The sequence below is a fragment of the Hordeum vulgare genome, chromosome 4H (genome assembly GCF_904849725.1).
Source record: "Hordeum vulgare subsp. vulgare chromosome 4H, MorexV3_pseudomolecules_assembly, whole genome shotgun sequence".
Classification (NCBI taxonomy): Eukaryota; Viridiplantae; Streptophyta; class Magnoliopsida; order Poales; family Poaceae; genus Hordeum; species Hordeum vulgare.
Genome location: NC_058521.1, coordinates 345,026,448 through 345,040,868, shown reverse-complemented (window position 1 = coordinate 345,040,868; position 14,421 = coordinate 345,026,448).

Below are 14,421 nucleotides of genomic sequence, written 5' to 3'. Positions count from 1 at the left end.
AAGATGATGATGATGTCGTGCTTAAGACACTCCTTGTCAATTCTCATCCAACTTCAGTTCTTTTTGACCCTACAACATCTCACTCTTTCATCTCCGAACGTTATGCCTCCTTGCATAACATTGCTTTTGAAGATAAGCCCACTCCATTAGTAATTCAGGCTCGAGGTTCCAAATGGCAAACTAAGGCAGTAAGTCATGGGAACCAAATCCTTATTGATGGTCTAGTATTCCTTGCTTCCTTGATACCTCTCAAGACTTCAGACATCAATATCATTTTGGGGATGGACTGGTTGACAGCTCATCATGCCAAAATTGATTGCTTCGCTAGATCTGTTCAGCTCACCCATACCTCTGGCCAGTTAGTCAATGTCTCATCTAGTATTTCAAAATGCCAGATATATGCCCTCAATGCCAATCCTCTTCCAGACCTTGAAAACATCCCGGTAGTCCGTGATTTTTCCGGACTCTTTCCAGAAGAACTGCCAGGTGTCCCACCTGACAGAGAAGTAGAGTTTGTCATAGAACTTGTCCCAGGAACTGCTCCAATTTCTAGAAGACCCTATAAGATGTCTCCTCAAGAATTAGCTGAGCTTAAAACCCAACTTGATGAATCTTTGAAGAAAGGTTTCATCCGTCCTAGTTCTTCTCCTTGGGATTGCCCTGTCCTCTTCGTCAAGAAGAAGGATGGTACGAAACGGATGGTTGTAGATTATCGACCGGTTAATCTGGTCACAATAAAGAACAAATATCCGCTCCCTAGGATCAACGATCTGTATGATCAGCTCGCTGGATCTGTAGTCTTTTCCAAGATGGATTTGGGATTAGGTTATCATCAAATCAAAATTAGGAACAGGGACATTCCTAAGACGGCCTTTATTACTCGTTATGGCCAATACGAGTACACCGTCATGTCCTTCGGTATAACCAATGCCCATCCACCTTCTCCCGCTTAATGAATTCGATCTTCATGGAGTACTTGGACAAATTCGTTGTGGTTTACCTCGATGATATCCTGATTTACTCGAAGAACAAAGAAGAACATGCTGAGCATCTTAGACTGGTATTGATAAAACTTCGAGAGCATCGCCTTTCCGCCAAATTCTCTAAGTGTGAATTATGGTTACCAGAAGTGACCTATCTAGGTCACGTAATCTCTGCGAAAGGTATTGCTGTCAATCCCGAGAGAGTTCAGGCCGTTCTTGATTGGACTCCACCTGAATCGGTGAAGCAAGTTAGGAGTTTCCTTGGCTTAGCAAGCTATTGTCGCCGCTTCGTCCAGAACTTCTCCAAAGTTGCCAAACCTCTAACTGAACTCCTCAAGAAAGATAAGAAGTTCGAGTGGTCCCCACAGTGCCAGGAAAGTTTTCATAAGTTGAAAAGACGACTGACTACTGCCCCGGTACTTGTGCCCCCATATTTCACAAAGGACTTTATTATCTACTATGATGCCTCGCGTCAAGGACTTGGATGCATTCTTATGCAAGATCGTCATCTGATTGCCTACACATCTCAACAGTCGCGTGCACATGAGGAGAATTATCCAACAGATGATCTGGAACTTGCTGTTGTAGTTTATGCACTATTAACCTGGCGACATTACCTCTTGGGTAATCGTTGCGAAATATACACTGATCACCAGAGTCTCAAGTATATATTCACCCAACCGGATTTGAATCTCAGGCAAAGACGATGGGTTGAGTTGATCACGGATTACGATTTAGGAATATCTTACACCCCAGGAAAAGCCAATGTTGTCACTACAAGAAATAAGCTCGTTTATGACAAAAAATAATGACGACGGTTTTATAGGTCATAGATCTATGACTAAAATTTACAAAAAGGTCATGAGGTGTCTAAGAGGGTCCAAACCATAGAAACTTTTGACCATCTCTATCAAGAAGGTCATAATCCCGTTGTCCAAAATGGTCACTGGTATGTGTAGCTCTATTTATGCCCGCATTGTAGGTCCTACATGACAAAATTAAGAAGGTCATAAGCTTAAATTGAGGTGATTGGGCAGAAAACTCAACAATTTCGCCTACGTGTCTTGTATAGGTGTCGACAAGGCCACAAATGGAAAATGAATTTTACGTCTAAAGAAAACGAAAAATCTCTTTAGCAACATTGTTTGCCATTCCAAGATGCACCCTTGTGCAAAATTGTTTGACCGATTTCCTTTCGATTCCATCTGATTTCCTTATGATTCGGCAGAAAACCGTTTAAATGGCAAAAATAGCTTTAAAGATCAAAATTGAATAATTTGGTTATCGTCCATTAAATGTGGTATTTTTGAGTGAAACATTTAGTGATGTCGTTTGGGAAAATATTTTTAGTACATGTTTCACAAACCCCTTCTATTTTTACAATTCGAAATTATTTTAGATAGCACCTTTCTCTAACCAATCAGGACGTGGAATCCCTCTCCCTCGGATCACACCACTGCAGACCATCTGAGCCGTTCACGTGATACGTATCCAACGTCTCTCACCCACCTATCCTCCCTGTGATAAAGACATGTAGATTGGTTTCCTAGTGACACATGAATCCGTAGTACTACGAGATACGTTCGAATCGAAAAAGGTTCCAGAGGTCGGATGCTACACGTGAATATCCTTTCCCAAAATCAATATTTGCTTGCCGTTCACGTTTTTCTTTTAAGAGGAAATGTGCATCTTAAATCTTGAACCAATCAGGACGTAGAAAACTCTTCCCACGGATCACCCTTGTAGCCAATCTGAGCCGTCCACGTCTTACCGATCTAACGTCTCTCATTCACCTCTCTTGGAATAATTGCAATGGAAAAAAGAGCGCCGTTCTCCCCTACGATCTCTCTGTGTCTCTCTCTCCCCTCATGCGACTCCTCTGCCGCCGCCACCTCTCCACTCGATTCCGGTGAGTTGAGGCGGCTCTCGCCGGCACGCAGCTCTTTACTCCCTTGGCTCTCATAGCGCCGCTCTTTACTCCCCTCCAGTCAGATGCATCTCCCATGCCCTCTAGTGCTCACCTGCAACACTCACCCATGGCTAGGGTTTCGGCCGCCACCCGCAGGTTCGTCGCGGTCCGCCACATCCGGCGATGGCGAGGCTAGAGGTGGCCTGATCTGGCACCGGTAAGCCTCTCCCCTCCTTCTTCACGCAATATCTCCTCCTCATCTCAACTTCTCTTGTGTTCCCTTTTGGCAGGTCGCCATGGTTGTGGATGGGATGACAACGATGGCAGGAGGGGCGAACCTCCGTGCGACGGGCCGCCTCCATGGAGATGGAGCTCCTTCTCCATCGCGGCCATCTGGACTCGCCTCGCCGCTCCATGGACTCGTCTCGCCAACGCTTGGAGTTTCTGTAGGCAACCTAGGTAAAGAATCGATTCTGGTTGATTTCCTTGATTTTAATGTCAGGACCTCTGGTGGATGCACAAACATGTTCCTATCCCAACTCAGCATGGCATTTTTAGTTTGCGTTCTGTGCATCAATCTCAAAAGGATTTGCACTATGTACTAATTATTTTCCTGTCCGAAACATGCATAAAATCAGAATAGAGAAAGTTAAATCAGTAGTTGGACTGTGTGGATTGTGTCTATTGGGCAATGGAGGTCGCAAATAACTTCTACACATACTTACTTAAGTAGATGGATATTAATGGGAGACTAACAACCTAAAAACGGAGGAAAAAGTATTATACCAAAAGTCGATTGTACTTGTTTTTCATCTTATGTCGATCAGATTTCATCATGTATGCATAGATACAAATAGAACACTCTGATGTATCACTCGAGAACCCATCATTTTTCCGAGTTTAGTTTTTAAGTATTAGATAGACGAGACAAAAGTAGGAGTTAACAAAGTTATCTTCTCTCACGAGGACTCCAGAAGTATTTAAAGAATTTAAAACACGATAGACATTGTTCGGGACATTGAAACAATCAGGTTGAGCAATATTTGACTCCACCAATCCATCGTAAGGCAATTGTTTTTTGTTTTATTGGCTATGCTGTCAGGTATTGTCTTCTATTAAATCATCATATTGCGGAGACAAAAGTATGACTTGATTTCCTTGTGTGTTCATCATCTGGTGTCTCATAGCATATACTTGCACACCTATGAATCTGTATGGTTTTGTAGAAGTAGATAAGGGGGAGTAAAATTTGTACTCACTCCTATGGATATTTCTCTTGAGATCAGAGGTTTAATATATTATTTTGATGGGGTTGGACGCCATGGGGGGCTTTTGACTTTAGTGTGCATGGCTGCAATATAAGCAAGAGTGCTATTCACATATTGGTTCATATGGATGCTTATCCCCTCTTATTATTTTAGTTAACTCTCCTGTTGACCTCCCTGTACTATTGTTTGCAGCCGTTGCACTTCTGTTGCATGCTTTCCAGATTGTGAATGCATCTTTGTTGTTAGCCACTCTGATGGAAATTTGTATGTGTATGATAAAGTGAGCAATGATGATCATGGAATTTGGCAGTTATAAATGTTTGGGTTGATGTTTGAACTGATGTATATTGTTTACATTCAGAGCAGAGATGGAAACATGGAGTGTACATTTCCAGCTATAAAGGATCCAGCTTAGTTGGTGGTTTCACATGCAAAGTCGAGTAAGGTATTTCAAGCATTCAGTATTAGTTCCTTAAACCACATTATTTTGTGTTCAATCAGTTGATTTATTATAGAAGTGCATTTTGCCCTCTCTGTGAGCATGAAACCGTGGCTTGGTCATCTGTTACATACTCTACAATTTGTCACTTTAGTCTACCATTCTTAACGTTAAACATATCTTGATGCAATGAGCATTATTATTCCTTTTTTATGTACAACATGGGGTAGAAATATAATATAAATGGTTAAACAGTGATATCATCAGTATAAATTTGCCATTATTTGTAAAATACCAGGCAATGCAGACAAATCTGAACTGTTTAAGAGAGCTCACTATTTAAAATGGCTTCTAACATTCTGATTACCCAGAGTAGACATAAATTAGTTCCTCAGAAGTGGAAGTTTTTCTTTATGCTTCTAACATTCTGATTTCCCATGCATGCTTATTTAAAATGGCTTCTAACATTCTTTATGCTTATTTACCCATGCATGCCCCTCGTGTTGACTATTTTTTCTCCTATGTAACGAAATTCATGTACTGAATCTTTGCTTATGTAAGGGTTTCAATACTTTCCCAACTCAGCTCTTCACTGATGGTTGCTCAATGCTCGATTGTCGCATGATACTCTGTCTTTTATTCTGATTGTTCTTGATTAGTAAAATGGAGCAGGAGTTCCCTGGTTCCAACAGAAAAAAAACTAGATCAATTTCAGAATTTAATTCAATTGAACCTTGTGTGAATAAACATCCACCTTATGAAAAAAGAATGCAAATCACATTTTAATTTTATGTTCTGGGTCTAAGAAAAAAAACAAATACATTGTTCTAGCAAATCACATTTTTATTTTATGTTGTGAGTCTACAAATATATTATAATGTTCTTAGAACAGAATATTATAATGGCATGTTGTGACTGTCTTTCACATCACATAGCTCTGTCAAGCATGATGTATTTATCATCCAGAACATTAGTGAGTTCGAGGAGTGGCTAGTAGCTAGCACGATGTATCTACCATCCAAAGCTGTAGTAAGCCTAAGTAGTGGTCAGTGACTGGTTAAATAGATTGGACTTCTTTACCAAACACAAAACAGATTGGTTTTTGGTTGAATGCTCCTGATGTAATCAATGACCTTTTATATTTTCTTGGATATGATGCTGTAGTAATTCTTGGATATGATGCTGTAGTAATTCTTGAAGATCTTCCTTTTTTCAGTTATAAATTAGCTTAATTGCTTACTCAATCCGTCGACTTTGCAACCGTCAAGCCCGTCGACTTCTCCGCCATCGGCTTTGGCCGCAAGACAATGTGCCATCGCCTCCGTCGATTATGCCAGAAGATCATTAGCCGTCGCGTAGGCCTACTTTGGCACAGGTACTTTTGAAGCATTTGATGGTCCTCATCTATCTGTAAATTCGTTAGTTTACTGTAGCAAATATAGTTGTTGCAGACACTAGACATGTATCACATATGTCTATATATTTTTGTCTTGCTGAGTGTATCACATTGAACATTCGACCTTCTATATTAACTATCATTTTAAAATAATTGAATTCGGGAACACATGATACTGTACATGTATACTCTGTATGCACAGAACACCCATGTATACTGTGTATGCAGAGAAGAATCAAATATTCAATTTGGGTCTTAGCAATATATCTCACTTACAAGACTGTACATGTGCATATGCAGATACCCAGCTAGGAGGCTACATGAAATTCCATTTGGTTTGCATGATTCAGCCAACCACATAGTATTATATAAGCATGACTCTATCCACGCCAAAAGTACTATATCATCAGGACTCGAGAGTCTAGGTTGCAAACATGTCGCCTTTTGCCTCCTTTGCCTTCGCATGATGGATTTTAGTCTCACGTGGATCACGATCTGCGATAGTCCTTTTAGATTAGTCTTTGATTAGGACTCAAGATTCCAGGTCGCCACCATCTCCTTTTGCCATCGCACGTGCAATTTATTTGCCTCTGCACGTATGTTTTTTTCCGACGTATGTCACGTCCTGATACAGTCTATCGCTCAGTTAATCTTAGCCATAAATCTAAGATCTAACAGTTTAATTAATTCTAATGATGTGGATTAACACAGAGGCTTTAGTACAAGTTTAATTTATATCCAATAAATAAATATACATTCATTTAATAGTGAGATAAGAGTTTAATGGCACAATAATTCTGATTTGTTTCTCGATGCCGCAGTTTGTTATCTCTACATAAGCTAAAGTAATATTATGATCTGTTTTGGGTCATTTAGTAGAACTACTGCACCAGGTGCTCACATTTATTTTGTTGTTGTTGTTTGGAAATAAACATTGATGGAGCATTGATGTAGGTACATAGAGTACTAACTTTGAAGAACAAGATACAAGATTTGAAGCAGCCAAGCTTGCCACCCATCGCTATGGGCCAAATACATTCGAATTGCAGAGGTATGCTTTGTTTGATCAAGACTTCTCGATCTGTATCAAGTTTATTGGAAGATAGCCTGAAGGTACTGTATTACCACAATTTTTTTAGTCACCATATTCATAATTCTGGAAGGGTCTGTTGGTATTTAGTCTCGAACAAGAAGCTTGTGATAACCTGTTCATTCACAACGTTATTTTATTGTTGTATTTTATCATATGTAAATATATTCTCTTCCACTTATACATTCAATCATATGCTTGTACTCCCTATGTTCCTAAATATAAGTTCTTTTAGATATTCCAGTATACTTTGTTTGCCCCTGCTATCTTCTTTCTATTATGTGGTATTACAGAAGCATGCTATTGGTTTTTGCATGCTTGTAATATGTTTGCATGTGCAGGTTTGTGGATGACTAGTAGCTTCTAAGGACGTATCCAATGGTGGTGTTGACGTCCATGTAGAACATCTCCAACTGTAAAGTTGGAAGAAGCTTAATTCAAGTTGGAACAAAATGGAACTTTCATGTGACGTGATGGTTTTTGTTTAGTCATGTCAGGTTGTAAGTTGATAAAATATTGACTATTGCTTGCTGTCATGTGCCCTTTTAATTTGCTACGAGTTATGTACTATAAAGTGATGTCTTCTCGTTGGATAGAAGATGATTTGAAACAGACCATAACTGGCTGGCTGGATAGAAGATGAGTTATGTACTGTACTAATTATGCCACACAAGTAGAATAATGAAAAGTTGGTATTAAAAAATTGCTAAAAATAAGAAATTTCCCATGGCCCAATAATGTTTGGTTGAGAAAAAAAGCCCAAATGAAAACAAATCCTAAATGGGCCGTATTTATGGGCCTGGTCCATTGGGCCACTAAGAATATCTTGTCAAACTATGTGGCATCCATGTCATTTTTTTGCCATGTCACCTTGTGCCACGTGGATGGTGCCATGTCAGCTGAGCCACATCAGATCATACGTAGATCAGACCCATGGGTAGTGACCAATTTTTTGGTCAATAGATTCCACGGCCAATTGTTTTTGGTCATAGAATCCATGACCAAAAGCTTGGAAAGGTCAAGTTTGTTTGTTCTTGACGGCCAACTGTTGACCTCTTAGTTTTGGTAATAAGAAGGTCATAAATCAAAAATAATGACAATTCAATGACCTAAATGGTGGGTCATTATTGACCATATTTCTTGTAGTGTATGGCTGATGCGCTAAGTCGTAAATCCTATTGTAACAACCTCATGTTGCTACAAAGTCAACTACTTCTCCATGAGGAATTTCGTCAGCTTAATCTTCACCTTGTTCCTCAAGGATTCCTTTCTACCTTGGTGACGAAACCGACTCTTGAGAATCAGATTATAGAAGCCCAGAAACATGATACGGGAATTTCCCGGATCAAGAGCAACATCGCCAAAGGAGTTGCTGGTCGTTTCTTGGTAAATGATAAAGGTGTTGTATTCTTTGAGAATCGTTTGGTGGTTCCTAAGAAGCAACAATTTCTTGATTTGATCCATAAGGAAGCCCATGAATCGCCTCTCACGATTCATCCCGGTAGTACTAAAATGTATCATGACCTACGCCAGAGGTTCTGGTGGACCCGAATGAAGAGAGAAGTCGCTCAATTTGTTGCTAACAGTGACGTTTGTCGTTGCGTTAAGGCAGAGCATCAAAGGCCCGATCGCACCCTTCAACCTTTAGCTATTCCTGAATGGAAATGGGATAAAGTCAGTATGGATTTCATCAATGGATTTCCCAAGACCAAGAAAAGGAATGATGCCATTTTCGTGGTCATCAATCGCCTTTTGAAAGTTGCTCACTTCCTTCCAATCCGAGACAGTATAACTGCTAGTCAGCTAGCAGACTTATATATTTCTCGAATAGTTTCTCTTCATGGTGTTCCTCTAGAAATCAATTCAGACGTGGAAGTATTTTCACCTCTCGATTTTGGGAAGTTTCCAAAATGCTATGGGAACTCATCTCTCCTTTAGCACTGCCTATCACCCTCAGTCAAGTGGTCAAGTAGAAACAGTTAATCAAATTCTCGAAGATATGCTTAGAGCGTGTGTTATCTCATTCGGAATGAATTGGGAGAAGTGTCTTCTGTTCGCCGAGTTTGCTTATAACAACAGTTTGTAGTCTAGTCTGGGCAAAGCTCCTTTCGAAGTTCTGTATGGACGAAGATGCCGAACGCCATTAAACTGGTCCGAAACCGGCGAAAGAAAATTCTTTGGACCGGATATGATCCAGGATGCAGAAGAGCAAGTTCGCATTATTCGTGAGAATTTAAAAACTGCCCAATCTCGTCAAAAGAGCCAATATGACCGTCGTCATAAGGAAGTAAGTTATGAAGTTGACGAGAAGGCTTACCTTCAGGTTTCACCCCTCAAGGGTACCCATCGCTTCGGTATCAAGGGCAAATTGGCTCCTCGTTACATTGGACCTTTCCGCATTATCGCTAAACGAGGAGAAGTTGCCTACCAATTGGGACTGCCCCTCAGCTTTTCAAAGTTCATGATGTGTTCCACGTTTCTCAACTCAAGCGTTGCTTCAAGGATCCTAACCGCGAAGTGGACCATGAAACGCTTGATCTAAAAGATGACCTTTCATATCGGGAATATCCTGTTCGTATTCTTGATGAAACCGAGCGTAGCACCCGACATCGCAACATCAAGTTTCTCAAGGTTCAGTGGTCTCACCATTCCGAGAATGAAGCAACCTGGGAGCGCGAGGATCGCCTTTGGCTTGAGTAACCCGACCTCTTCCCGACTACACGTGAATCTCGGGACGAGATTCTTGTTTAGTGGGGGTGAGTTGTCACAACCCTAGTTTGTATTTGCTTGCCAAGCATTCATGCATGATATTTAAACTTTGAAATTTTTGAAGTGGGAATTGATCAAGCCACAAGGAAGAAAAATTTAACAAAAAGGAAATAGAAATATTACCTTAAAATGAACCAGGAAAATGTTCCAAATAGTTGAGAAAATAGTGACATGATATAAACTTGTCATATCAATATTTAGGACACATAAACTTTTTGAAATGGATCTTTGATTTGATCAAATAACTATTTGGAATGGAATTATTTTGATTTATATAAAATAAAAGTTTCAAAAATTATGAAACTGTTATGTGGCATTGTGTATTTTTATGAGTGTCACATAATACTATTTTATGATTTTATAAAATGATTAAATATTTTATGAAAATCCAAAACCGAAATGTCAGAAAAGAAATGAAATAAAAACAGAAAAAAGAGAGGAGAAGACCTTACTTTATGCTCACCTGCTGGCCAGCCCACCAGGGGGGTCTCCCCTGTCGTCTACCTCCTCGTGCTAGAAGGCAGAGGGGAAGAGGAGCATGGCGGCAGCCCCAGGAGCCACCTCCTGCTTCGCCGTGTCACTCCCTCCTGTCTCCTCGCGCCAGCACAACGAGCAGCGCCTCTCCTTATCTCCTCCCCGCTCCATTCCCCTCCTTTCTTCCTCTGTTTCCTTCTCTCTCGCCGCCATTGCCGGTTTGCCCGAGCTTGCCTCCAGCGCGTCTCCGGCCACCCCTCATTCCCCCGACTAGCCCAGCAGCTCCGCCTCGACGAGCCGCTCCTCCCGTCAACCTCCTAGAGCACCCAAGCCTCCGCAGCGTCGCAGTCGCCACCTTCTTCCACCTCCGGTCGCCGGAGCTCCCCGCTTCGATTCGTCGGACAGAGTGCCTCTCCGTCATCGCCGATGCCAGAAATGGATCCGCAGTGAGCCCATGCTCTTTTCCCCTCTCTCTCCCACGCGAAAACTCCCTCGAGAGCTCCTCCCCGACGAGCCCGACCTCCGGCCGCCGCGCGCGGTCGTCGCCGGCACCCTCTCCGGCCAACCTAGCCCCTCCTGCTACCCCTACCAGATCGGGCGCTTCGCTAGCTAGCCGTAGCCGCAAACCGCATGCCAAATAGTACCCCGTAGCTCGATTCTGGCCAACTCCGGTGAGCCTGCGCCGCGGGCTTGGTCGCCGGCGACCACCCTCCGGTGGGCGTCGACGTGGCTGACCATTAGCGCTTAATTAAACCCCCCCCCCACATCCACTGCCAGAGGGCCCCATGCCTGGTCAAACCCCAATTAGGGGCTGGTCAGCGCGGGTTTAGCCCCTGGGTCACTGACCAGTGGGCCCCACTGGTCAGGGTTGACTTGGCCCAAGCGCTGTTGACTGAGGACGTCAGTCTGACATTCAAGTGATGCAGTAAAGCCTTTCTGATTTTAATTAATTCTAGAATATTGCCAAAACTTCAAAAATTCATAGAAAATAAAATATAACTCAGATGAAAATAATTTATATATGAAAAATTATCAAAAAAATGCAAGGAATCCAATGGAACCATTTTCATGCATGTTTGAACAATTTAACCTTGCTTAAAATGACAAATTCACAATAGGTTTATAAATGAAATGTAATTGGATTTTGAAAATGATTTATATAGATCAAATAAACTTCAATCAACTTGTGATCACTTGCATTAGGTAAAATCAGCATCATGATAACCTGCCATGCTCATGCATCATTGTGAAGCATTTGCCGTGATTAACATATTCTTGTTTGATCTGTTGTTAGACCTTGCGAGATGTAGTTATCACCAACATCGAAGAATAGCTGAGTTCTTCTGATCAACAGGCAAGTAAAACCCCCTTGAGTATTCCAATACAATCCCACTCTCCCGCTCTTGCTCTCATTTCAATGCATTAGGACATAAAGATTCAACTGCTACTTATGTTCGGTAGATGAACCCATTCCTTTGCATGACCTGTCTTTGTCACAGTAAATAGTTAAACCAAGCAACCTAGCATACTTGGTAGATTCTTGAGCCATGTTGTGCCATTACCCTGATATGCTTGCTATGCTTAGAGTTGAGCTGGTGTGATCATCTGGATGATGAATTGGAATGATCATGTCCTACTGATGAGAGTTAAGTGTGTGAACCTATTTTGGTAAAGGTAGCGATGAGAGGCCATGTAGGAGTACATGGTGGGTTGTCTCATTGTCGCCGCACTTAGGACTTGAGATCTTGTGTTGGTGTTCCAAGACTAGCTACTACCGCAAATTGGGTTCCGGTAACTCGACCCCTCTCGGACTATTAACTACTATGTTCTCAGTCCAGGAGTCGCAGTAGTTCGAAACATTCATAGGTTGTGGCACGACTTGCTAAGTGGATGAATGGCCCACTCGGGACCGGCTTGGGGCCCTGCTCACATCGTTTGAGGCCATGTTGGAAACCTCGGTCGAACTTCCATTATGGGTTCCAACTCAGATATGCGACTGCCTTGGGCGTGAATCATTGTAGGTCAACGTCCGTGGCCGACTCCCTTGCTAGGCTTCCGCTTGAAGGTTTCCGAGGTGCTTGTTTTATGTGCACTTGGCGATAAGTGGCGGGAGCATGTGTGACGAAGTACACCCCTGCAGGGTAATTATCTATTCGAATAGCCGTGTCATCGGATATGGACTGCTTGGATACTTGCATGGTTCATAGATAACTTTAACGGATACTCGAAAATGGTCCAGATAAGTGTGAGTGCTATGGATGGCCCTCTCGTAGGATGATGAGAGAGGATCGATGGTGGTGTATTGATGTGATGGTTATGTGGACTCGTGTGCGCTCTCTCGTAAGGAGACGAGAGAGGTAGTAAAAAATTGTTGTAGAATACGTTAGCCAAAGGCCAAAGCTGGCTTTTCTGCAATAAACCCCACAATTCCGTTCATTGATACATGATGCATATGTAGTTAGTTCTGATGTAAGTCTTGTTGAGTACCTTCGTACTCACTGTTGCTTATTTACATTTTTGCAGAAATAGACGTTGTTCTCTCTACGTTACCTCTTGACGTTAACATCGATGGAATAGCTTGGGAACCCAGATAGTGGTCTGGCTCCTATGGTAGGGTCGTGGTAGCTTTTAGGCTCTTCCAGCCGCTCTTATTAGATGTTTGTACCCATACATGTAACGTCCGCTTGATGCTTGTATGCTCTGAATGTTGGGTCATGTGACTCCTTCTGTTTGTAACATTATACTATGTTGGCTCTTCGGAGCCTAATAAATAAATGATGTGTTGTAGAGTTATGTTGTGATGCCATGTTGTATCTACACATATCGTGCATATTGTGTGTATGTTTGCAATGCATTGATATGTGTGGGATTCGACACCTAGTTGTGTGCCTTTAGTAGTACTCTTTACAGGGAAATGCCTCTTTGTGCTTCCACCGAGCCTATGTAGCTTGCTACTGCTCCGGACACATTGATTGACCGACATGTATCCTTCTTGGCTGCTGTGTCTGTTCCCTCGGGGAAATGTCACGCGGTGTAATGGAGTCCCTGTAGCTTGCTACGACTCATCTACACTCGCTGATGACCGACACCTGCCCTACTGGGTTATGTATGCATGTCCCTGTACGGATGTGCCACTTGGGTTCATAACTAGCCATGCCGATCCAGGTTCTCTGACATATGATTGCTGGCGACATAGTCATATACGTGAGCCAAAAGGCGCAAATAGTCCCGGCCAAGGTAAGATGGCAGCCGTGGTGATTACCGTGCGTGAGGCAACAAAGTGATATGATGTGTTACCAGCCGGAGTTGTATGGCTTAGGATCGGGGTCCTGACAGTCAAATAGCCAGAATGTAATTCATCAAACTCCAGCTTCTCAATGTTGGGAAACTTCAATTTGGTCATGCCCTTCTCTATAAGGATTGGGGCATCCTTGGGCGCATGCTTGGTCAACACTGCGGATGCAGGTTTAGAATAGCCTGTTCGAACAATGAAGACTGGATCTGGATCAGGTGTCACGTCCTTAGCCGCCTTTTGAGGGCTTGGCGGATTGAGATTCTCAGTTTTTCCTTCTATGGGCTTGGTAGCTCATCCTGGATATCAGGGAAGTCGCCAGGAGCTTCGGATTGAGTCTCAGCCGGCTCATCTTGATCTTCTGGGATGGAAGTTCTTATTCCTATTGTCTCAGCCGCTTTGGGAATGGATGCTGACTCGCCAGTTTTCCTCTTTTTGGCTTGATCCCGACAAAGGTTGGTAATTATGTTAAAATAGAAAGATTGACATCCAAAGAACATGTTGGCAAGTGGACTTACCCTTGGAGGCAGATTAAAGGGGGAAGTGCCGAAGCAGCTGAGTCGCGAGATGAAGAGGTGAAACATGTTGTACATAGGATTCAAAAGATTGTGTAAGTCGTGAGAATCGGCCGCACAGGAAAGAAGGACATTTAGTATAACACATACCTCGCTTTGTCGCTTGCGACCGGCCACCTTCTCTGGCAACCCAGACAAGAGATCACCAGAAAGGCTTTGAGTGTGTCGTTTTGGTGTGAAACCCGCCTTCTTCAAAAAGAAATTGGGATCCAGATGAGCGACTGGG